The 8195-nt window shown below is 49.2% G+C and overlaps 1 long non-coding RNA gene across 1 annotated transcript; it reads left to right on the top strand.

Annotated features, from left to right (window-relative positions):
• Nucleotides 1-6850: 6850 nt before the first annotated feature.
• On the top strand, nt 6851-7674 carry LOC102078703 (uncharacterized). Its single transcript, XR_268051.4, has 3 exons — nt 6851-7243; nt 7376-7523; nt 7636-7674. It is a non-coding gene; the product is annotated as an uncharacterized LOC102078703 (long non-coding RNA).
• Nucleotides 7675-8195: the final 521 nt, after the last annotated feature.

The following is an 8195-nucleotide window of genomic DNA, read 5'->3' as shown; positions in this document are numbered from 1 at the left end:
GGTGGAATGAGCTCTCACCCTGTGGGGCAAAGCAAGACCTCTGGTGCCGTATGCCAGTGAGATAGCTTCTATAATCCAGTGGGACAGCCTCTGTTTGGACAGAGATCTACCTCTATTTGGATTGGCGAAGCAGACAAACAGCTGGTCACATAAATGCACATTCTGAGTGCGCTCAATGTAGGTGCGTAGCACACGCACTGGACAAAGAAAATGCATCCTCCTCTGCTCCTCAGATGCAAAAGGAGGGGAGCAAAAGCTCAGCAACTCAAACTCCATTGAGCTATAAGATGCAGGCATGATCTTGGGAAAATAGGCAGCATTTGGATGCAATACGACCTTGTGGCCATCAGGAGAAAACTGTGTGCAGGCGGGATGCACGGACAGCGCATGAAGGTCACCCACTCGCTTTGCCGAAGCCAAAGCGAGAAGTAATGCAGTCTTATATGAAAGAAATTTCATATCCACAGACTCGATGGGTTCAAACGGGGGGCTACAAAGGGCCTCCAGCACCAAAGACAAGTCCCAAGCAGGGACACTGGACTTAAGCACGGGTCTCAGCCGGCGAACCCCTTTCAGAAAACGTATGGCGAGGGGATGTGCACCTGGTGTCACCCCGTCAAAGCCAATATGACAAGCAGATATAGCTGCTAAATAAACCTTAATTGTCGAAAATGAAAGGCCCTTATCCAGCAGCTCCTGCAGGAATGTCAAAACATCCACAATAGAGCACTGAAATGGGAGAGTGTGGCGGTCCTGGCACCATTGCTCGAAGGCTCGCCATTTGTAAGCGTACAAGCCTCTAGTAGATGAGGCCCTAGCGCTCTGGATTGTCGCTATCACACTGGGTGGCAAACCCTTAGCAATCAAGTTTAGCCTCTCAGCAGGTAAGCATGAAGGCACCACAGATCTGGGCGCGGATGAAACACTTCTCCTCCCGCCTGAGAGAGGAGCTCCCTGCGGAGAGGAAGCTGCCAAGGACTCGCTGCTAGCAGGCTGATTATCTCTGCATACCACGACCTTGTGGGCCACCAAGGGGCCACTAGAATCAGAGAGAGTGAATGCTGACACACTCTCTCTAGAACTGGAGATATCATTTCCACTGGGGGAAATGCATACAGGAGCACGTCTGGCCATTGGTGCGCTAGCGCGTCCAAGCCCAAGGGTGCATCGTGGTCGATTATGGAGAAGAACAGGGGGCAGTGAGTATTTACCCTGGAAGCAAACAGATCTATTTGCGCCTTGCCAAATAGATCCCAAATCTGAGCCACTATTAAAGGGTGTAACCTCCATTCTCTCACCAGAGGACCCCCCCTGGAGAGAAGGTCCGGCCCCAGGTTCAGGTGGCCCGGGACATGGGTGGCTCTCAGAGACAGAAAATGAACACTGCACCATAACAGCAGAGAGCGAGACAGCTTCAACAGGGGAAGAGAGCGTATTCCTCCCTGCCTGTTTATGTAAGACACCACTGTTGAATTGTCCGTCCTGACTAAGACATGCTGGCCCTCCAGGACTGGACGGAAATGCTTTAGAGCTAAGAACACTGCTAACAGCTCTAAGTGGTTGATGTGCAGCTGGCGCTGAGCTGCGGACCAGATCCCTCTCACTGATGCACCCTTGCACAGCGCTCCCCACCCTCTTAGGGAAGCATCTGTGGACACCACCTTGCGAAACAACACCCTCCCAATCCGAGAGCCCTGATGCAGCAGCCTGGGCTCCCTCCAAGGACGGAGAGCTAGCATGTAAGACGCAGTTACCGGCAGCCTCCTCCGGAGGTGACGCGATGCACACAGGCGGTGAGAGAGAGTCCAGCATTGAAACGCTCTCATTTTTAACAGTCCAAGTGGCACTACGGCGATCATAGATGCCATCATGCCCAACAAGCTTAATATCGTCTGGAAACGCAGTCTGCGTCCCAGCTGAAACTGAGCGAGGCAGCGATGAAACGCGGCCACTCTGTGCTCCGACAAACGTGCGCGGCTGGAAAGCGAGCATATTTCCAAACCGAGGAAAGAAATCTGCTGACTCGGGATTAGCGAGCTCTTTTGAAAGTTCACAGAGAACCCCAGTGTCTGAATGTGTGACAGAACCAGTGACAGCTGTGTCTCCGCCTGCTCTCTGGAGCAAGCTACGAGAGCCCAGTCGTCTAGGTAGGCTATGCGGATGCCTCTCTCTCTGAGGGGCGCTAGCGCTGCTTCGGCACATTTCGTAAAGGTGCGAGGAGCGAGCGACAGCCCGAACGGCAGCACTAGGTATTCGTAGGCTACGCCCTCGAATGCAAACCTCAGAAACTGCCTGTGTTTCGGGTGTATAGCCACATGAAAATAAGCATCTGTTAGATCGATTGTCGCAAACCAATCTCCCGGGCCGACTGCATTCAAGAGCTGTCTGAGTGTTAGCATCTTGAACCTGTACGTATGTAGATACGTGTTCAAGACTCGCAGGTCGAGGATGGGACAAAGCCCTCCCCCTCTTTTCGGAACAACAAAATAGCGGCTGTACCAACCTTTGTCTGTCTCCGAAGCGGGGACCACTCGTATTGCTCTTTTCTGCAATAGCGCCTTTATTTCCTCTCTGAGTATCATGGCCGCCTCGGTGTTGACAGTTGTGGGCGTTTATCAATATGCGTACTTGTGCGTACTTGTGCGTACTTGCGTTCTCGTGTACTCGTGATACGTCATCAGTCGGAGACCAAGTACTGTTCCAATTCGAAGTACGCATCACGCCGAGAACGCGAAAAAGTCCCGGATGTGTTCTCGATCCGCCCATTTTATCGAGCATGCATCGGTGTAGACTTGGGACAGCTATATATCCCAGAATGCATTTCGTCCAAAACTCACAGCGGACTCCCGGCACATCGTCACCCCCCCCCCCCCCGCTCGCGGTCCTCTCACTACTCAGGTTAAAGAAACTCCAGCAGCTGTCTATAGTATTGAGTGTCCACTACAATAGAAATAAAACCGTTCTAACATCTCACCTGCTTGTTTTTATTAAGGTATGTACACGTATGTACATGTACACTATTTTTATTAATAGAGGTTTCACTACTGAGGTTAAAAATGATATATAAGTCACTTAGATCACTTCTAAATGTTAATGTTTGGTTTATTTCAGTGTTTTATTTGTTCCTGAGTAAACCGGTTTGGCTGTGATTACAGTTAAGCTTCATAACATGTTACTCACAGTTAAATTAGGAGGGGACGGCAGTAAAAACTCCGGACCTGTGACATCATCACGTACGCTGGTGTTCCGACTGTACAAATCACGAGTCCGTGCTCGCGTACTTGAGAATTGAGAAACGGCCCACGAGTCCGTGCTCGCGTTCTCGGCGGGTACGTACTCCCGTGCGTTCTCGGCGAGTACGTACTCACCGAGAACGCAAGTACGTATTCGCGTACTTGGGCATTGATAAACGGCCTGTGTTTACGACTCCTTGGAAACGAGGCGGCTTGACCCGGAACTGCAACCGGTAACCCATGGCAACGGTTCGCAGCACCCACGGAGAGGGGGCGCAAGCGCGCCACTGAGGGAAGCGAGCAGCCAGCCAGCTGACCTGCAGCACCGTTGGCGGGGCGTTGTCGCCCCCCAGTGTGTCTGCAGGGGACTGCATCACCTGCCTGACCTGGCTCATTCTGCCCGCAGGCTGAGCATTTGTGATTGTTTGAGAATAAACAACACTCTTTATTGATTGTAACATGGGAACATGTACATTCATACATTTTGTTGGAGGCACCTTTTCTGGGGCACAACAAAGAAAAACAGCGGGAACACTTGATGTGGTCACCTGAACATTTAACACACCTGAACAGGGAGTTACCTGAGGCATTTTGTGTGCAGGGGTTTTGTGCTTGGGAGACTGTGTTAGGAAGGTGCAGCACCTTCTGGGGCTGACAACCTGAACAGAACTTAAGCGGCACCTCTTGGGCGGCAACAGAGGGGTAAAAGCAGCGTCTCCCTGCTGCTGGACCCCTTCTCCACTTGAAACCACAGCTAGGAGGGCTGAGGCTTCTTCCTCCTGGGCGTCGGGTCCCGCCGGGGGCCCGAGGGTGGGCCTCTGCTCCAGGCCGACTGGCGTGGAGCTCGGGCCGGAGGATGTGCTCTCGCTGGCGGCGCACCCACTTCAGCAGTGGGCGCCGGTCTCTTGCCAGTCGGCAGAGGAGCGGCGGGCCTGTGAGAGCTAGCTGCGGGCTTGGGCTTGGGCTGACGTCTGGAGATGATGTCGCGCAGAGCTTCCGTCTGCTTCTTCCTCAGATCGAATCTAGCCTGAATGGCTTCAAGTGAATGTCCGAATAACCCAGCCGCAGACACTGGTGCGTCCCGATATACAGCTCTGTCCCTATCCGGGACGTCAGAGAGGGTCAGCCACAGGTGCCTCTGCGCCACTACTGTCGAAGCCATCCCTCTGCCCAGGGAGAGCGCTGCACAGCGAGACGCACGGAGGATGTAATCTGTGGCAACTCTGACCTTGACTTGAAATTAGCGCTCCGCGGGCAGCCTACACACCAACTGGGCGGTGGAGGCTAACACCAACTGGGCGGTGGAGGCTAACACCAACAGGGGCAGTTAAGCTAAGTTCAAGTCGGCAGACAACGGAGCTAACTAGCAGCAGCTAGCTAGCCCAACTCAGCAGAGGTGTTCTCAGCGAGGTGAAGAGCGTAAGAACTGAGGGATGACCGTGATGACAGCGGCTATATGTGCAGGCGGGGCCGTGCACGTGTCATCACACGTCATCTGCCTTAAAGGCGTGAATAAAGGTTTCTTCAGCCAGGACACGCGAGGGCGTGATATCCCATACTTATGTGTTGTACCGAGTGAATCGACTGAAAGGGAACGGGCGGATCGAGAACACATCCGGGACTTTTTCGCGTTCTCGGCTTGATGCGTACTTCGAATTGGAACAGTACTTGTGTGTCCCAAAACGTCTGCTGCATCCTCCGGAGGCCGCATTTGAAGGCCGATTACGTCACAGCCCGGCGACGAAGGCTGTCCCAATTCGTCGACTCCTTCAAATGCGGCCGACAAATGCGTCCTTCATTTCCCCGAATTTGAAGGATGGGTTGGGTGTGTCCTTCGTGGCACACCATATCCCAGAATTCATAGCGCGGTCCAGCCAAATTTCAGCTGCCAACAATGGCGGCCGCTACTAAGTTTTAAAATTAGTCTTATTACTCTTTCTGGGTCACAAAATAAACTTTCAACATATTTTCAGGCGAGAAAGTGGCGGTGTAAATTTCAAATATCTGCTTGGTTTATCAAGACATCGCATATTTGCAAAAGTGCGCCGATGTTTTCGGAGACGTCTGTTACCCACCCGCTCGATAGCAAACAGGGGGGGTTCAATGGTCGCTCGAGCCGGCGAGAGCAGCGGACTCCCGGCTTCATCGTTTTCAGACCCCCGCTCTTTCGCTACTCAGGTTAAACATGATATATAAGTCACTCGGATAACTTAAAAATGTAATTGTTTGCCTTATTTCGGTGTTTTATTTGTTCGTGAGTAAATCGGGTTGGCTGAGATCAAAGTTATTAGATTATTAGATTAAATAAGACTTTATTAATCCATCGGGTGGGTTCTTCCGGGATTTTCACACAGCTGAATAAACGTCAAAAAGAAAACTGATTAAACAGAAGTGTGAGACGGTCGAGAATTTACGCCAGTGTCCTGTTATATTTTAGATAGCAAGGAGCAGACGGCCGAGTTTATTAAACTCCACCGACACAGCGGTGACGCAAATCTGAAGGCTAGACCGTCCCATTTCACAGCCTCGCACTTCCGGCCTTCTCGGTCTTCGAAGGACCCGGCCCACGTAGACCGCGAAGGCCAGGTCCTCCGAAGGATGCAGCCGACGTTTTGGGACACAATGTCGGTGCCATGAATTCCTACAATGGCAGACTTAGACAAAATACTATTAATTTTAGTATACTGAGTGTTTAAATGCTTACATATACACACACAGTAACTGTCCCTTCACACATAGGACTAAGTGAACACTGTGATATGTCTGACCTTCAGTCCGAAGCTGAAACTCAGACCAGTCATAAAAGAAAGCACAAGTAAAACTTTTTTTTATTCAAAAACATATCTTTGATTGTTAAGAATTTATAATCTTGTCTTTTGTACATATCTGTGATGCTTGAATACTGCAATATAATCAGAATCAGAATCGTGTTTATTGGCCAAGTATATGTGCAGACAAATACAAGGAATTTGGTTCCGGTAGATGGTGGCTCTCGAGCACAGCAATGTAAATCACACACAGACACACACACACACACACACACACACGCACCCACACACACACGTATCTATATATACGTTACACATGCATACACATAGCTGTGTAAACCAACTATAAATAACTAATCTAAACGTATATACATAAAACACAGAAATGAAATGAGGTGGAATGAATACTACAGAATGTATATAAGGTACAGTTGCAGTCTGGCAGTGGGAGCAGTGTGACAGATCAACTGTTTAGAAGGGAGATGGCGAGGGGAAAGAAACTGTTCCTGTGTCGGGTGGTCCTGGTCTGCAGGCTTCTGTACCGTCTGCCAGAGGGCAGCAGATCAAAAAGTCTGTGTCCAGGGTGTGAGGGGTCTGTGATGATTTTCCCTGCCCATTTCCTGGTTCTTGAGAGGTACAGATCCTGGATGGAGGGCAGGGGGCGCCGATGATCCTTTCTGCTGCCCGTACAGTCCGCTGCAGTCTGCACCTGTCCTGTTTAGTGGCTGCACCATACCAGACTGTGATGGAGGAGCACAGGACAGACTCAATGACTGCAGTGTAGAACTGGATCAGCAGCTCCTGTGGAAGACTGTACTTCCCCAGTTGTCTCAGGAAGCACATCCTCTGCTGGGTCTTTTTGAGGATGGAGTTGATGTTGGTCTCCCACTTCAGATCCTGGGAGATGGTGGTACATATCTTATGTGGTGATATAACCACATAATATAGTCCAAAAAGTGTAAGTTTGTAAACTTTTTAAAAATGCAAAGCCGTGTACACTTGTGCACTTCAAAAATTCCTTGTATACTGCACCTTCTTGCACATCTCCGTTTCCTGTGTGTGTTGTTATAAATCAAACTGTAACTTTAGGAAAAAATATGCCAAAAGAACATTTGTTATTATACTTATGAACTTTTTCTACTTATTTCTTTAGACCAAATCCCCTGTACACATATAGTGACTCAGAGGATGAGCAGCCCACAAAAAAACGGTTTCCCCAGGCACCTCGAGTGAAAATACCAGGTAATAAAATAATGTCTAGTGTCTGTGTACATATCTGTGTGTGACACATGGAAACTTTTTGGACAAGTTGTCTGTATTCTTAAATACTTTAAAAAATGTATCTTTTTCTAAACAGCCCTCACCAGTCCGCAGTCTTCCCCCCAGCCCACTGACAGCAGGCATCATAATGCCCCTCCCAGCTTCCGGCACCTTTCGCCACTCCGGCAGAACACTCCAAACGACACAGCTTTGCAATCTCCCCAGCATGCAGAGTCTGATGTTGAGGCCTTCCCTATAGATGGTATGCTTTTAAAGTTGTTTTAAAGCTGAATCACAATGTCATTGTGCACTTATCTTCAAAACACCAGTTTATACTCCTGAATGTCATCTTGTTGTGATTTGTTTTTCTGTAGATTCCAGAGACTCTGTGAGGCCACTATTACAAGGCAAGTTCGAACATCTTGGAATTTCAGATTTTACATGGTATAAATGGTAAATGGCCTATATTTGTACAGCGCTTTAACTAGTCCCTAAGGACCCCAAAGCGCTTTACACATTCAGTCATCCACCCATTCACACACATTCACACACTGGTGATGGCAAGCTACATATACAAATATCATATATATGTGACAGGCAAAAACTAGCAAACACTTATAGCAGTTAAAACAACTAATACTTGAATGCAGAATGTTACACCATCACTTATGGATATATTAGTTTTTCGCCTCTCACTGCTTAAGCCATTAATCTTTCTGGAATTGTTCTTTGAAACAGATGCGACCTCACAAAAGATGTTAACTATGCTGTCAGACCTGACGAGATCTCTTAACGAACTCCGTGAGGAGGTCAGAGCCATCCGCAATACCAGCTCCAATGAATCGGTAGATGCTGGGGTACTCCCTTTGGATTTGCCCTTGCACAACATTGAGGAGCTAAACAATGCAGAGGCAGCTCTTCAATCGCAAGAGGC

The sequence above is a fragment of the Oreochromis niloticus genome, linkage group LG12 (genome assembly GCF_001858045.2).
Source record: "Oreochromis niloticus isolate F11D_XX linkage group LG12, O_niloticus_UMD_NMBU, whole genome shotgun sequence".
Taxonomy (NCBI): domain Eukaryota; kingdom Metazoa; phylum Chordata; class Actinopteri; order Cichliformes; family Cichlidae; genus Oreochromis; species Oreochromis niloticus.
The sequence above is the reverse complement of the archived record's forward strand: the minus strand, read 5'-3'. Positions and strand labels throughout refer to the sequence as shown.